Source organism: Phyllopteryx taeniolatus, chromosome 2, assembly GCF_024500385.1.
Source record: "Phyllopteryx taeniolatus isolate TA_2022b chromosome 2, UOR_Ptae_1.2, whole genome shotgun sequence".
In the NCBI taxonomy this organism is placed as follows: domain Eukaryota; kingdom Metazoa; phylum Chordata; class Actinopteri; order Syngnathiformes; family Syngnathidae; genus Phyllopteryx; species Phyllopteryx taeniolatus.
The window spans coordinates 30427718-30443569 of NC_084503.1; the positions used below are offsets into that span (position 1 = coordinate 30427718).

The 15852-nt window shown below is 40.3% G+C and overlaps 1 long non-coding RNA gene across 1 annotated transcript in view; it reads right to left on the reverse strand.

The window, feature by feature from the left end:
- LOC133474219 (uncharacterized) overlaps positions 1 to 14442 on the reverse strand; it is a 37616-nt gene extending 23174 nt beyond the window's left edge. Inside the window, exon 1 of the long non-coding RNA XR_009787419.1 lies at positions 14176 to 14442. This is a non-coding gene — a long non-coding RNA (uncharacterized LOC133474219). The remainder of the gene's footprint in view (positions 1 to 14175) is intronic.
- Positions 14443 to 15852: the final 1410 nt, after the last annotated feature.

Below are 15852 nucleotides of genomic sequence, written 5' to 3' on the forward strand. Positions count from 1 at the left end.
GTAATATTACAACTTAATTTATATTATTATGTTGACATTAACACAACTTGGTTCTCTCTATATGACTACTTTATTCTCATTATATTACTATAGCTTTTTTTCTCATAATATTTAAACCATAATGTAGTAACATCACAATATTCTTTTCCCTGTAGTATGGTAACATTTTTCTTGTAAGACTGACTTTTTCTTGAAAAATATGAACGTTAACATTCACTCAACTTTGTATGGTCACTTTTTTGGAGCATTTTTGCTTTGTTCTCTTCATTTCATGATGTAGAACTAAACTCATAATATTACACCTTATTCCGCATCATATTATAGCATTATTTTTTCAAGGTGATGACTTATCATTGTCGTTGAATTTGACTTATTATTCTTGCAGTTGGCAACATTTTCTTGAAAACATACAAATTTTGACATTCACTTGTTAAAGTTACGACATAGTTCTTGTCATAGGACAACTTCATTTCATAACATTGACTTTTTTCACATCCATCCATCCATTATCTGAGCCGCTTCTCCTCACTAGGGTCGCGGGCGTGCTGGAGCCTATCCCAGCTGTCATCGGGCAGGAGGCGGGGTACACCCTGAACTGGTTGCCAGCCAATCGCAGGGCACATTGAAACAAACAACCATTCGCACTCACAGTCATGCCTACGGGCAATTTTTAGAGTCTCCAATTAATGCATGTTTTTGGGATGTGGGAGGAAACCGGAGTGCCCGGAGAAAACCCACGCAGGCATGGGGAGAACATGCAAACTCCACACAGGCGGGGACGGGGATTGAACCCCGCACCTCAGAACTGTGAGGCTGACGCTCTAACCAGTCGGCCACCGTGCCGCCTCTTTTTTCACATAATAATACGAATTTATTCTTGTTATATTGATCAGTGAGGTCGGCTGACACATTGAAGTCGGAAGTTACCTGCAGTTATCACCAACTCGCTATATTTAAGCACATTGTTTTTTGCCACACCGGCCGAGTGACAATTCTCCAGTCACGCAAGGATCGCTCTGTCAATCCATGCGAGACCCTCATTGCGCCTCATTTAAAGGTAATGAACCTGGTGTAACCCGACCCCTTGGATTTACGCTCGTCAGGAAAATAGAGCTCCGTTCAGTTCTTATCGTTGTACTAACTAATTTTTGAAGCATTTCAGTTTTATTTTGGTAACTTTACTCTTTTTTCCTCCTTCCTAAAATTACAACTTTATTCGATGCATTCAAAATAATGTATAACAAGAAAAATATGACTATTGTCATAATATTGCAACTTGTTATTACAACTATTCTTATAAACACTTTTACACTCACAATTTTAATTTATTTTTTCATGCAGAGTTGCCCTAATGCTCATCAATGAAGTGACCCTTGAGTGTATATTGTTTAGCTTGTGATTTGATATAAAAAGAAAACTATCCCAACAGACTTTTTTTTGTTTTCAATATGAATGAAATACGTGATTTCTGGAAGAGATTTCTTTAGCAGGTGACTTTGCAATTTCAAATGTTACATTTAAAAAAACAAAACAAAAAAACAAGAATAAAACAGTATCCTTTATTGTCTCCAGTATAACCACAAGAGCACATTTTTCTAATGCACTGTATTAACTTTGTTTTCAATTGGCAAAATGACTGCATATGTGTAAGTGTATGTATGTCCATACATCCATCCATTTTCTGTACCGCTTTATCCTCACAAAGGTCGCGGGGGTGCTGGAGCCTATCCCTTCTACCTTCGGGCGAACCCTGAACTGAACTGGTCACCAGCCAATCGCAGGGCACATATAAACAAACAACCACTCGCACACACATGCACACATAACGGTAATTTAGAGTCTTCAATCACCCTACCATGCATGTTTTTGGGATGTGGGAGGAAACCGGAGTGCCCGGCGAAAACCCATGCAGGCACGGGGGGAACATGCAAACTCCACACAGGCGGGGCCGGGATTTGAACCCCGGTCCTCAGAACTGTGAGGCAGATGTGCTAACCAGTCGTCCATTTTTTATTTATTTTTTCCTAGCTCATGAAGAAAGAACTTGTAAATGCTGTCATATATTGTACAATAAATACATTAGAATAAAACAAGAATATCCACACTTATATGGACATTGGTTGCACAGCATGTGGTGTTCACGTGTCACACAGAATACCTCAAAACTGCTTTTTATAGGAATTGTAAAACAAGCAAAACATAAATAAATAAAAAATATAAAGCAATGCATGAGTGTATCAATAAATAAAACAATGCATTAGAATTGACTTCAATAAATCACAGCATTCTTTCCCAATATTGTATGGCAATGCACATATGCTATGAAAACAATGCATGAAAAGCGTACATATTTTCCAAGGAATTAATAAATAATTATATATTTCATGAAACAATGAGCTTGAAGTGACAGATCTTGTAAAGTAAAGATAATCTGATTGACACTGGAATATTGCATTTTACAAAGTAAAATGAAAAATGAGAAATTAATCGCTGAATTAATTAATTAATCAATAAGTAAATAATAAATTAATTAGAAATGTGTTGCAAATGACTCATATGTAACGTTTACAAAAACAATGCATCAAACAAAATCAAAGATCATTTTATATGAAAAAATTATTACATTAATGAAACAACACACTGCATGGAACTTTAATAAGTCACAGCATGTTTTCCCCATATTTTTACGGCAATCCCTAATATTACATAATATTACATGCATAAATAATATTGAATGCTGAATTAATGAATCATTAATTAACTAAATAAAAAATGCATTGCGAGTGACCTCCCAATAAAATACAGCATTTTGTATGGCAGCTCAGACTGTATCTGACTTTCACAAAACCATATTAAAAGCAAAAAACAATGTCACATATTTGATACATTGTTATTATTATTGGACTGTTGAGTTAAACTATATTATTTTACATAATGTTGTTTTGTGTGTCCTAAATCGAATACCATTTCTTTGTTGTTGTTGCTTTCACAATTGAAGACTCTAAATTGCCTGTACGTGTGAATGTGAGTGCGAATGGCTGTTTGTTTTATGTGTGCCCTGCGATTGGCTGGCGACCAGTTCACGGTGTACCCCGCCTCTCGCCCGAAGATAGCTGGGATAGGCTCCAGCACGCCCGCGACCCTAGTGAGGAAAAGCGGTACAGAAAATGGATGATGGATGTTTTTTTTCATATTATACCTGATCATAAGTTCCAGCTGTTCCTCAATGGCTCCGTCTCCTTTCTCTAATGGACCAATAAGATTCCTAGTACCCAGCCCCAACTTCTCAGCTCTTTCTGTCTTTTGCAGACTACAACATCCCTTTTTTATACCGCTCATCCCAGCTGACTCCGGGCGAGAGGCAGGGTACACGCTGCACTGGAGTCTAGAACTTGTTCGGTGTAATATGTACTGTATTCTATTTTATTGTTTGTCATGCTAAATGTTTTTGGGGATTCAGGAATTTACTATTTATTGGATGCAAATAGTAATGTCCAATGCCCCTTCCTTGGATGTGTGGTTTGCCTGTTTTAATTTGCCACACTGCATCACTTTCCCACTTGCAGTAAAATATTTAAAGACCCTATACAGCAAAAATAAATGTCTTGTAAATGACACACCACAGTGTTGTTAAAAAGCTTGCTGAATTTGATCATTTAAAAAAATCACCAAGTATTTAAAATGAGGCTTCAAAATGGTGAAAAATCAAGCCACTGTCTCCAATGTCAAATGACCACGCCCTGCTCAACTGTCAATCAAATACCACGACCTGAAAAATGTTAGTTTGTCCAGCAATTTCCTCATGCCTACACATCCCGACATGTTTGAGCACCCAGAGCCACAATCCAATTCTGACAGAGGCATGGCAACAGGGCAGGCAAACTAGGCAATTGCCTAAGGCTCCTAGCTGAAGAGGGCCCCGAGAGACGGCAGACGTTGGCTCATATCAATGACAAAACAACGGCACTGCTTTCAACACTGACACGACAACGTGTCGGGAATCCAGCCGCAGAGGGCCCTTTACAATCTGTTGCTGGCTGGTGGCCAAAAGGGGGCCCCAAGAGACATCTGATGATCGCTCCATATCAACGACACAACAGGAAACCCTCACTGCAGTGACATGTCAGGATTTGGGAATCTCCCTAATGAGGCCCTCGACTAGCAGTTGTCAAACACACCAAGAATAAAATGAAGCAAACTTATCACTCAGGGTAGAGGGAATGTTTATCTTTTACAAGAGAAAAGTAGTGATGTCAGTTTGTCCCAGCCCCACCAATCATCAGAAAAGTTTACTACACATTATTACCTAACATTTGTTAAACAGCAGACCAAACTTATTGAGACATAACAATATATGCTTTCCATTCTTTTCTTTTGTTTTTACTTGGTTGTGTTTTCTCTATCTGAAAATGTTGCACATTTAATGCTTATCATTTTTTTGTCCTGTTTATACAATTTAAAAAGTGCCGAACCAAAGTTCACTTTCAGTGTTGGTAGTTATGTGTTATTTGTGTTATATGTCCATTATTTAATACATTATATCTTTGCTCCCCCATGGTCCTGTTTTTTGTTTTGGTTTTGGTTTTGGTTTAATACATTATATCTTTGCTCCCCCATGGTCCTGTTTTTTGTTTTGGTTTTGGTTTTGGTGTTTGTTGTGTTGTGTTGTGTTGTGTTTTGTTTTGTTTTGTTTTGTTGGGGTCTCCATGGTCGTTCTTGTCTGGGTCCTCCAGTCTATGTCCAGAACTGACCAACCTGAGTATCAACCTCATTGCTGTCAGTCTGCAACCAAATGGTAATTTTTTTCCTTCCCATTCATAAATTAGCTATTTGTATTAGTCTAGCACAACCTAACACTGGCCACTTAAAGATGGGCTATTGATAAACATAGCAGGCAAATTTTGTACTTAATCAGTCAGTTTTCTCAAGTTTTTACAGTATATAGTGGTGGACAGGGGACTGGGCAGCTATTTTAGCCACGCACAAAAAATCAGATGAAAAACATTTTAACGCTGTATCGCCATTATTCAGTACTAATAGTTATTCAGTCTTTTCATGTTTCAGCAATTATCTTCAAACATGTATAATGTATTTAGAAAAAAATCTCTGAATTCAATTCACAAGATCTTAAAGGGATATATGAGATATAAGGCAAACCTGAATTTTTAATTGCTTGTATACAAATAGTTGAGTCTCTAGAAGAGTGTTGCCCCACTTATATTGAGTCAAGGCACATATTTCACAGAAAATTCTCATAGGACACCCCCAAACAAAAATGGCATGAAAAGTATATACTGTATACTAAAATAATGATGAGCTTGTCTCAATTTACACACAAATTGACTGACTCAGTGTTAAATCTGGAAATAAGAGACAGCCAAACAGCGATCGCAAAGCATTCACTTGCTGTTGACTGACCAGGGGAAACCTTCATAGCCTCTGTTCACCCCAGTCGACCTGGCAACGAAAGCCGGTCTTTTCATTGGCCCAGCAGGACGATGAACGGCAGAAGGCAGAATGGTGATGCCTCAATGATCAGGCTGCTTTCTTATACGGTAAATACAGGGGTGCAGTACCTTGTCTTACAAGTAACCCAACTTACGCGTTTTGCAAGTTACAAGCAGTCACTTAGTTGATATTTTGCTTTGTGTCACAAGCCCAGTTTTTAATTACAAGCATGCTTCAGATACACCGTCGCTCGAGTAAAGTAAAAAAGAAAAGAAAAAGGAGCGCAATGGTCACTGATGCAGCTTTTTTACTGAATAAACAAACACACAAATACAACACTCGCAAGCAGACACAGTCACAACTCAGCGTGGTGCAGAGGGTATGCGTACGCCCCGAAACCGGAGGTTTGCCAGTTCATATCCCAGCCCTAGCGCATGTTGTCGTTGTGTCCCAGGGCAAGACACTTAACCCATATTGGCTATGAATGAATGTGGTTGGATGTTTGGTGGTGGTCACAGAGGCTGTAGGCGCAGAATGGCAGGCACGCTTCCATCAAACTGTGGCTACACAAGCAGCTTACCAACACCAGGTTGTGATTGTGGAGTGAATAAATAATCAGTGTAATTGTAAAGCATCTTTGAGTGCCTTGAAAAGTGGTATTTCAGTGGTGTACATTATTAATATTATAATCCAGACTCCCCAACAATGACTAACTGACCAGGTTCCTGATTGAACTCACGAGGCCCCGTTGCGGCTCACATACAACAGTAAAGCTATTTTACAATTTCCCTAAATTGACATACAAACGGGCGGCATGTTGGCCGACTGATTTACACATCTGCCTTACAGTTCTGAGGACCCGAGTTGAATTCCGGCCTCACCTTTGTGGAGTTTACATGTTCTACCAGTCCCTGGGTTTTCTCTGGGTACTCCGGTTTCCTCCCACATTCCAAAAACATGCATGGTAGGTTAATTAAAGACTCTAAATTGCCCATAGGTGTGAATGTGAGTGTGAGTATGTGTGCCCTGGTATTGGCTGGCGAACAGTTCAGAGTGTACCCAGCATCTCGCCCAGAGTTAGCTGAGATAGGCGCCAGCACACCCGCGACCCTCATGAGGATAATCGGTATGGAAAATGGATGGATGGATGATATAAAAACTATTATTTATGAACTACATGTAATGTATCATTGTATATCTATCACTAGTCAACTCTGGGCTCCTGACATCTCTCACTTGGCCACGCATCAACACGTAAATGTACTGCAGTGTGTGTGGGGGTCATAGGTTTACAAGTTTGTATGTTAGAACAGCACCGTAGTCTATCACTGACCTATGCTAAAGGAGTAGTAAAGTCATAATTACTGTAAACATTTATGTGACTAACACTACTAGTCCATAAACATAAAACAAAGGAAAAACAGTAAGTAGTAATTGAACGTCCATTCTTGTGCTGCATGACGACATTGACATATTGACACCACTGGAGGGACGCAAGCTAATTTGCAATACATATAGGACCTGTGTACCAATAATACAAACACAATAAACTAAATACTCTTCCCTGCCTTAATTAAAAGCATTGATAATTGTGATGTATCATCACATAAATCTAATATCCCTGCATGATTAAAGTCATTTTGTGTGAGAGAGAGATATTGTAACAGTAGTCCTAGTTTTTGTAGAGAATGAAGGTGTCAAGGGGGGCAGATGGTAGTTATGTTTAATTGATGTCAGGATTATGAGGGTGTCCTTGGAAGGGGTCTCTTGACACAAAAAAAGTTTGAGAAGCCCCGAAGTGTCTTCGGTTAACCTTGCCATGCATGTTTTGGGAATGTGGGAGGAGTACCCGGTGAAAACCATGCAAAAATAAGTAAACTCTTACAGTAACTGTTAGGTCGGAGGTGAGATTCAAAATCTGAATTTCAGAACTGTTAGGGAGAGATATGCTAACCACTGGCTACCATGCTGTCACCACATAACATGGTGTTTTCAGTTTCCATGTAAAAGTCCATCCACATTGGATGTGTTGTACCAACTTCACCCAAATTCCTCCACCTGGTGGGAACAGGACTTCAGTTTTAAGGTGTCTTTCCCCAGGACAGATACCTGGATAAGAACCTCCTTCAGTGTCCTGCTGGAAGCGTCATATGCACTCACCAAAAACTTAATTTGATGCAAGGGTGCTGCCGTGCGTCCTGAAGAAGACTGTACGACATACTGTATCTGCGTAGGTCAAAGAAAGGCTGTCTTTAGTAGTACAGTAAGTGTCACACATGTGGAATACCTCCTCATACCTTATGAAGTGGCCAATGAGTAGATGCAGATCAGCTGTGGGTTCAACAATATATTTCTCAATAGCTCTCCAAAATATGACTCCTCCATTGTTTCTGCACTTCAGGTTTACAGTATGTTAGGATTAATCCCCTGGATATTCACAGGTCATTATTCACAAATTTGCATTTTTTTTTCTGTGAATCCAATCTGCAGCTATTTTCTGTTTTGGGTATTTTTCTGAAATGCGCTAAAATGCCACAAGATGGTGCCAAAGCCATGTCTAACAAGAAAGTAGTACATTGATGCCAAGGAAATATGTTCAAGTGATACTAGCTTTGTATGTCAGGGAGGAACTTAGTTTAGTCTGGGAGGTTAGCAGATGAGTCTTTGCCGCATGTGCATGTACACTCGCACTTCTGATGCAATCAAATAATCTGTAAACCATTTACTTTTAAGACTGATGTTGTAAACTGAGTTTGAAATAATAATAATAATAAACTGTTTTGGGATCAGTTTGTAGTATATTCACGGTTTAAACTATTAATATGAGATTCAGAATAATCTTTATCTGCCAAGTATGTCAAGGGTTGTAAATTAACTGTTTAAGAAGTTAATGGCAAGAGGGAAGAAGCTGTTGGAATGTCTGCTTTTTTTAGTTTTTTTATTGTTCGGTAGCGCCTACCTGAGGGAAGGAGCTGGAAGAGGTGGTGACCAGGATGAGGAGGGTCCAAGAGGATTTGGCATGTTCTTGTCTTAGTTCTGGCAGCTGCAAGTCAAGGGTGGGTAGTGGGGTACCAACAATCCTTTCAGCAGTTTTGATTGTCCGTTGCAGTCGGAGTTTGTCCTTTTTTGTAGCAGCACCAAACCAAACTGTGTTGGAAGAACAAAGGACTGATTCGATGACTGCTGTGTAGAACTGCCTCAACAGCTCCTGTGGCAGGCCGTGCTTCCTCAGAAGCCGCAGGAAGTACATCGGCAATTATAAACAATAACTTGCATTTCTTGCTATTTGCAGCAGGGCTCAGTCCTTATTACGATTACTATACTCCTCTGTGAGCCGATGTTGCCAAAAAGTCCACCTCAAGACTCAAGGGCCGCTTTTTGCATGTATACAGAGACCGTATGGCTTGGCACCAAGGCCACAGATAATTCATCTTCTGGCTGCACGTGGCCCGGCTTTGCGACATAATTATGGGAATAAAGACGCAAAGGAGCGATTCCAATTACTGTGGGAATAAACTCATCCTTGCAAGGTGGAAGTAGGAACTGCTGACTTTGTCCGCCTTGAGCCAGACAGTTGCTCGGCCTCAGAACAAAGACAACTTAATTTCCTCGTTTTCCGTCCTTTGCCAGTTTTATGGAGTATGTCCTCAAGTCGCCATAAATTCTATGAATTAAGCACTTCTCCTTCAAGGCAGCTCATGTGCATTTTGGGTACTGTATTTTGTATTTTAGTTTTTATCAAATTGGCCGGTGTTGCTTATATTTAGGGCCCATGCATTGAAATTCCTTGATTCCTTCTTGTTTCTGTCACTACATCATGTTTTTGAGTGTCCTTAACACAGTGTTTCCCGACCTTTATTGTGCCAAGGCACATATTTTACATTAAAAAAATCACACGGCAGAAAATCAGTCAAAAATGTTGAGTTAAATTGGTTTCGAAACCAAGCTCGTCACTCGTATAGCAAATAAATTTTCCAATGAAGTGAAACGATATTAATCCGTTCCCGACCCACAAAAATCACTATACAGTGAAACCTACATGAAACAGACCCCGATTTAATGGCTATTGGAAGTAACGGACCATTTGGCCAAAAATAGTTTCCAGTTGTCACTGAAACCGGCGTTGACAAAGTTTGCTAGTTCTAGAATCGGCCACTTTTGTTTACCGGATATACAATGAATAGATCTAGTCAATAGACGTGCCTCTCGTGCCGATGTGGTGGCCATGTTGAATGTAGCAACATTTCCAGGAATTGTCTTGATGTGCCGACCATGGTGGCAGGAGTTCTATCTATTGTCAAACAATGCTCTGCGCAGAGACAGCGCACATGGCTGCGGTGTTAACTTAAAGAGGATTATGACAAAAGACGTCTCTGGAGTCTGGAACATGCTATTTTTGGTACAGTAAAATTTTTTTCCTCCATCTATCTGTTTGTCTATGGCAACGCAATTGGAAATAGGAAGCACACTAATTCCGCGCGGCTCGTGAAAGCGACGCACCTTGACTCGCCTATGAGCTTGCAACAATGTCACTATCAAGTACACCAGCGTGGTAAGTCTGGATAAAATTCTGAAATTTTCAAGCTTTTTAATATTATTTTACAATAACTTTGTATTATACTCAGTATTTTAGGCCACGAAAAAAAATAAAAACAATAATTGTGTACTGTACAGTAATATGGGTGCATATGGCTATAAAAAAAATAAAAATAAAATTATTTCCAATATAACGGACAATTGGCCCCCCCGCACCCCCACTCCCACCCACGCCCCTATTAGTCCGTTAAATCGAGGTTCCGTTTTATTTTTTTGTTAGATGTTTTTTGGAAAAAGAAATAGAGTACTGTATTGTAAAATCTAAATATAAAACCATAATAAAACAATTAAAGAGAATAACAAGAAAAGTGGGTGAGCCAGCCGTTGTTTAGTAGTGCCAGGTTGTGCCACAGATCATGGGCGAGTCACTTAAACTTATTTTACAACCAACATATTGTAGATCAAATGAAAACAAACTGTCCCAATATCTAACTTACCACCACACCATTACAATGAGTGTAGTTGTTGTAATAGTGTGCACTGCTGTGCGCCAACTCCAAGACGGAGCAGCATGTTTAAAGCTGAAAAGCTCCTCACAGGTGAAAGAGTTCCCTGGTGCCAATATTTTTCGTCAGCTGTGCACCTTTTCTGACTTACACAGGGGACAATACGGCCCTTAGTTATTATTCCAGACAGCTCTTGCACTTTTATTCTAGCGCAACCCAAGTGGGCACTCGCACACCTACAGGGGTCCGCGTAGCCAGATGGGGAGTCCTTGCTTTAAGGCTATTTATGACAGGGTAATTCAAAATTGATTGTCCCATCTAAGCAGAGATGATTGGATAATATCCTTTGAGGGCAAAAACAGTATCCGTAACCCACAGGTTCCAAGGAGAGGGTTGATGATGAAGTCAACTGCGGTCTGCCTTCCTCCACTCTCTGTTTCACCGGAGTCATTCCCTGTCAGTGGGGGATGACTTTCATCATGAGATCAGTGATTACACAGGCTGGCGGCATCACCCCTTCCCTTGCCGTCGATGACTAACATGGCCCCCTTCCAGACAGCTGGGCAACCCCTCTTATAGTATCTGGCGGCATGCAGAGATCCCACTCCCCGCTCCTCAGTAAAGATGCTCTGGCACAGACTTGAGAGATTTGTCGAATTTTATGATGTTAATAATAATGTAATCCCAGCACTAGTGAGGAAACAAGATTAAGAGCATACTTGACAACCATCCCCGATTTCCTCGGGTGACTCCTGTATTTTAACGGCCAATTCACTCGTGTTTTTCAGGTTCGCTATGGGAAAAAATAATAATAATACATTTTTTTGGTGGGGGTTTCCATCTAATATAAAGATGTATTTTCACAATTTTTGGTAAACTCATCTTTGAAGATGTAGTTTGATTGTGATTCAACACCACAACCAGTCCAGTCCAGAGGTGTGATTTCCCTTTTCCTTGAGGGTTGTCGTATAAGTTAAGGATAATACATTTTGACATGCATCCGAAATAAGGTTCAGGTTAGCCTTGGTGGCGTACAGTGAGTCCAAGTAGGTACAGTATATAACAATTAGGTATTGTTCCTTTTCCATAAAGGCTGGATAGTCTTAACATTTGAGGAGAAGAGGTCTGCGGGTTTTAGAAAGCCACATTTAACACTTTGAAGACCTTTTTGGAGGCAAATTCAATGAAATGTAAGACCACTCATTCACTAAATACATGACCACTAGGAGTGGGTGAAATGATCTCAATCCTGTAATAAATATCCTTCAATCCATCCATTTTCTAGACTGCTTAGTCTGGTCAGGCTTGCAGGGAGCTGTAGCCTATCCCAGATGACTCCAGGGAAAAGGCAGACTACCCCCTGGACTGGTCGACAGCCAGTCACAGGGCACATATACAGACAGACGAGCATTCTCACTCACATACAGACTGTCACTGAGTGGGAAATTAACCCAAGCTGTCAGCACCAAAAGCAGGCGAATGTACCACTACACCACTAATGACTTATCACGGTATTTTAAGAAATGTTATTTTCCAACTTCCAAATTTTTGTTGCAACAGAAATTCGACCTGACCGATTCGACTGACATGCTAGCCACTACTCCACCTTCCTGCCAATTTGTCAAATCAAATTTAAGACTTTTTAAGGATCCGTGGACACCCTTGATGTTGTAGCACCACTTGTTAGATTAGCTTATGCATTGTCGTGGGATCTGGCACCAATGGTCCATTGGTAGCGCAGCGACTGACAAGGTTTATATCTCCACAGCTGGCGTCATCCTGTGACTGACTTGCGAGCAGTCCAGGGTTTAGTGAAGCCTGACCTTCACACTGCTAGCTGGAGAGTGGTGGAAATTTCAATTCTACAAGTTCTTGTGTACGTGAAGACAAGGCCGTAGTCTTTGTTATACCGGCTGCATCACGGGTAACAGGTGACAAGAGCCTATGCCAGCTGATTTCCATCTGACTTTGGGCAAGAGGCTGGTTACACGCTGCACTGGTTACCAGTCAATCACAAGGCACAAGGAGGAAACTAGAAACCACAGTACACAGGGAAAAGCCACACATGCAGACTTCCAACATATACCTGTATGTCCCAACATAAAGTCGAACCTGCATCTCCTGACTGTGAGGCAAACGTGTTATCCACTCTTTACTATGCTGCCAGCCTTCACATTTGTCAAAACTTTGAAAGGATCCCCTGACACCTTGGATGTTATTGCTTCGCTTGATAGTTTTGGCATGCACCCAACAACCTGCTAATGCATCGTCATGGGCTCTGACACCAAAAATGGCCCATTACTAGGACATGGGTCACACCGTTGACATTTGTACAGCTAGCGTCACCCTATGATTGACTGGCATCCAGTCTAGGGTGCAGTCTGACTGTCGCCATGGGTGGGACACCAGTGGTTTGAGAGTGGAGGAAATTTTTATTTAGAAAGTTCCTGTGTATATGAGGACACAGCTCTAGTCTTCCTCATACCAGTCATGTCACCCACCGCCGGATGCCGGCCTGCATTGCGCTGCGATCTCGTGCAACACTTTAAAAAAGCATCAATGCACGCCTGTGTCAGGCGCACGCCTGGCAGACGTTGTCCAGACGGCAACCTGCGTGTTTGTTCGACCGCATGAAAGAGCACTCTATCCACATCTCCCGTGGGACGTAGAACAAAAAGCTCCTCTGTGTTCTGTCAACTTTAGGTCATACATGGCCACATTTAGTAGGGGAAAATACCCCCCACCATCACCAACCACTTGCCCATTCGCAGCCTCATGCCAGCCCCCTTAAATCTGCTCACGATGGATCATGAAGAAAAGAATTCTCTCTGACAACCTCTATGTAATTGAATGAAAAAAACATAATTACTTAAGTGTTGACTCCCACTAACTTTATGAGCTCTCCATTAAAGCAACAACCTCTGTTTTTTTTTTGTACTGAAAGCAAAAGAAGTACAGCAAAATAAATGTGGCAAGGCGACTTCAGCATCCCTGTGGAGCAATCACTTACACAGTAAGTGCCTTTCAAAGATCATAGGGTTCTTACTCTGACAGGGATAAATACGAGCAAAAAAAGTTAGATAGCTGTTATTTAGAAGATTACTTCAGACCTATCAAAGCGACAAGGAAACCATGCAAAATAAAGATGGAAGCCAGTAGTGTGAAGCAACAAAGTACAAATACTGTTTAGTTTTCTTAAGGACATTTTTCATGTATTCACTGCGCTGCGAGATATCCTAAACTTTAAAAATCCTAAAATGTATCGTTTCAACAATACAACGTGGTGGGCCAATCTACCTTTCAGAGTGTGCCTTAGCGAAGCCTCATTTTTACATGTCCTCTGTCATCCATTTGACAAAACAGTTGGGTATTTATGAAGCTCTCGTTGTAGAAGTCCAAAATGTATGTTCTCTTTGGACAGTCATCAATCGCCTCATATGGTCATTTGGAAGCTGTTTTTCACTGAATTGACTTGTGTTTCCAAATGCTCCTATGCCAACATTGCAGTCCTCTCTGGCTAAATGCTGTCACTGTAACATATTTCACATGGGAATTAAGCATTACCACACTATATAGTGCTGCTGTGTGGCAAGTAAAGAACATATTGAAACCACCGCTGGTTGCTTTAAGAGTGGACACACAGGCAGCCACATAGAAATAAACACAAGCGCTAACAATAGCTTACCATGTTGCTGTCTGTTAGTCCCGGACTTTTAAAGTTTTATACTCCACAGACTCGACTTTGCTGCAGCGGCCCGTTTTCTCTCTGCCCTCAGTCTTCTCGTGAATAAAATTGTCTCCTTTGCGAAGAGGTAAATCCAGGAGACCCTTGTGCTCTGCCGTTGTTGCTAGCTGTTGTCTGGTGTGTTTGATGTGACAAGGTTTTCACAGTTCCCTCTTCTTTCTGCTTTTGAATTAGTACCAGACTACGGTTTAATAGTCATGATGTATAATTCCTGAGTCTGTCCAAGCGCTTTCTTTAATTAATTTGTTTTCTTGGTAGTAGATAAACTGCTAACAGGTTAGCATTTGATCCTCTGTTTTTACTATTGGGATTCTTTCTGCCTTAACATTTTCTGTATATGATTTTTTATTTTTTATTTTTTATTTTTTTATATTAGCATTCCAATTGGAAAAACAGCATAACAACTAGGCTAACAAGCTAACATTTATTGAATATTGCTCATTACCCAAGTTCCGGGTCATGAAAACCGGAACAATTAAAAATCTATTTCAGTTCTCTGAAATATAGCTTTTTGTTTTTGTTTTTTAGATTAAAAAAATAAAAATAAAAAACATCATTGTCACTTGTGTTCATTTATTTATTTTAATTTCCAATTGAAAATGGAAAGAACAAATGACACATGGATTACGTTAGCATTTTAAATATTCTCATTTGAAATACTATCTACTTACATGGCACAATGTAAAATCCTTTTAGATCGACTTCAGCACTTTCTGTACGCAAATTGCAATCTTACTACAAGTTACCATGGCAACTGTTAGCATGTTACCATTTAAAAGAACTACCATCAATTTCATGTTTAAAAGCCCTGTAAAGTCAGAGATTTGTTTGTATTTGCTGAAAACGTACAAAGACTGAGAACTATGTAGTACTCAATTATGTAGCTATAGCGTTAAATGTTTTTTCGCACATTTTTCCTGATTTTTTTTTTTTAGGGTTTTGTCTAAAACTGTGCCCAGTGATGCACTTTGGCATCGGCCATAAGTCCCCCTCCCTGACTATGTAAAACATTGAGCGCCTTCATTTGCATCACTGGTTATCTGGCACAATTGCTAATACTTACTACAGTATATACTAGGCTCAAGCCTGTTACCACTTGAGCTAGCTGGTGGCTGGTCAAGCCTTGTGACGACCTGGTGGGATATATTCCAGCCACTGGATATTGTTTTGGCTCAGACATGTTGGAAAGGAACGTATAAGCATAAGAAAGTATAAGTAGCATCCATTTTGTAATGGGCCGTCGTTTCACACGTTCAGTGTTTGAGAGCAGAGACAGTGGCGTGATTTTTTACAAATTTGAAGCCCCATTTTATATAATTGCCGATTTTCGAAATCATCTTTTCGGTCGTCAGGGTTGTTAATAACACGCTTCTCTGTAGTGTGTCTAACGTATAAGACATTTATTTACACTTTCCATGGACTTTAACATTAAATGAGGATTTTGTTATAATGCAGCTGTTTTGTTTAACGGACTTAACAGACAACCATTAAAGAAATGCACCAGCACATTCTTGATTTGTTATTAATCGGTGACTATCTTCTATACCACTGACAAGATGTTCTCTGGAGGTTTCCGTGTGTGTGTGTGTGTGTGTGTGTTTGTGTGGGCGTGCATGT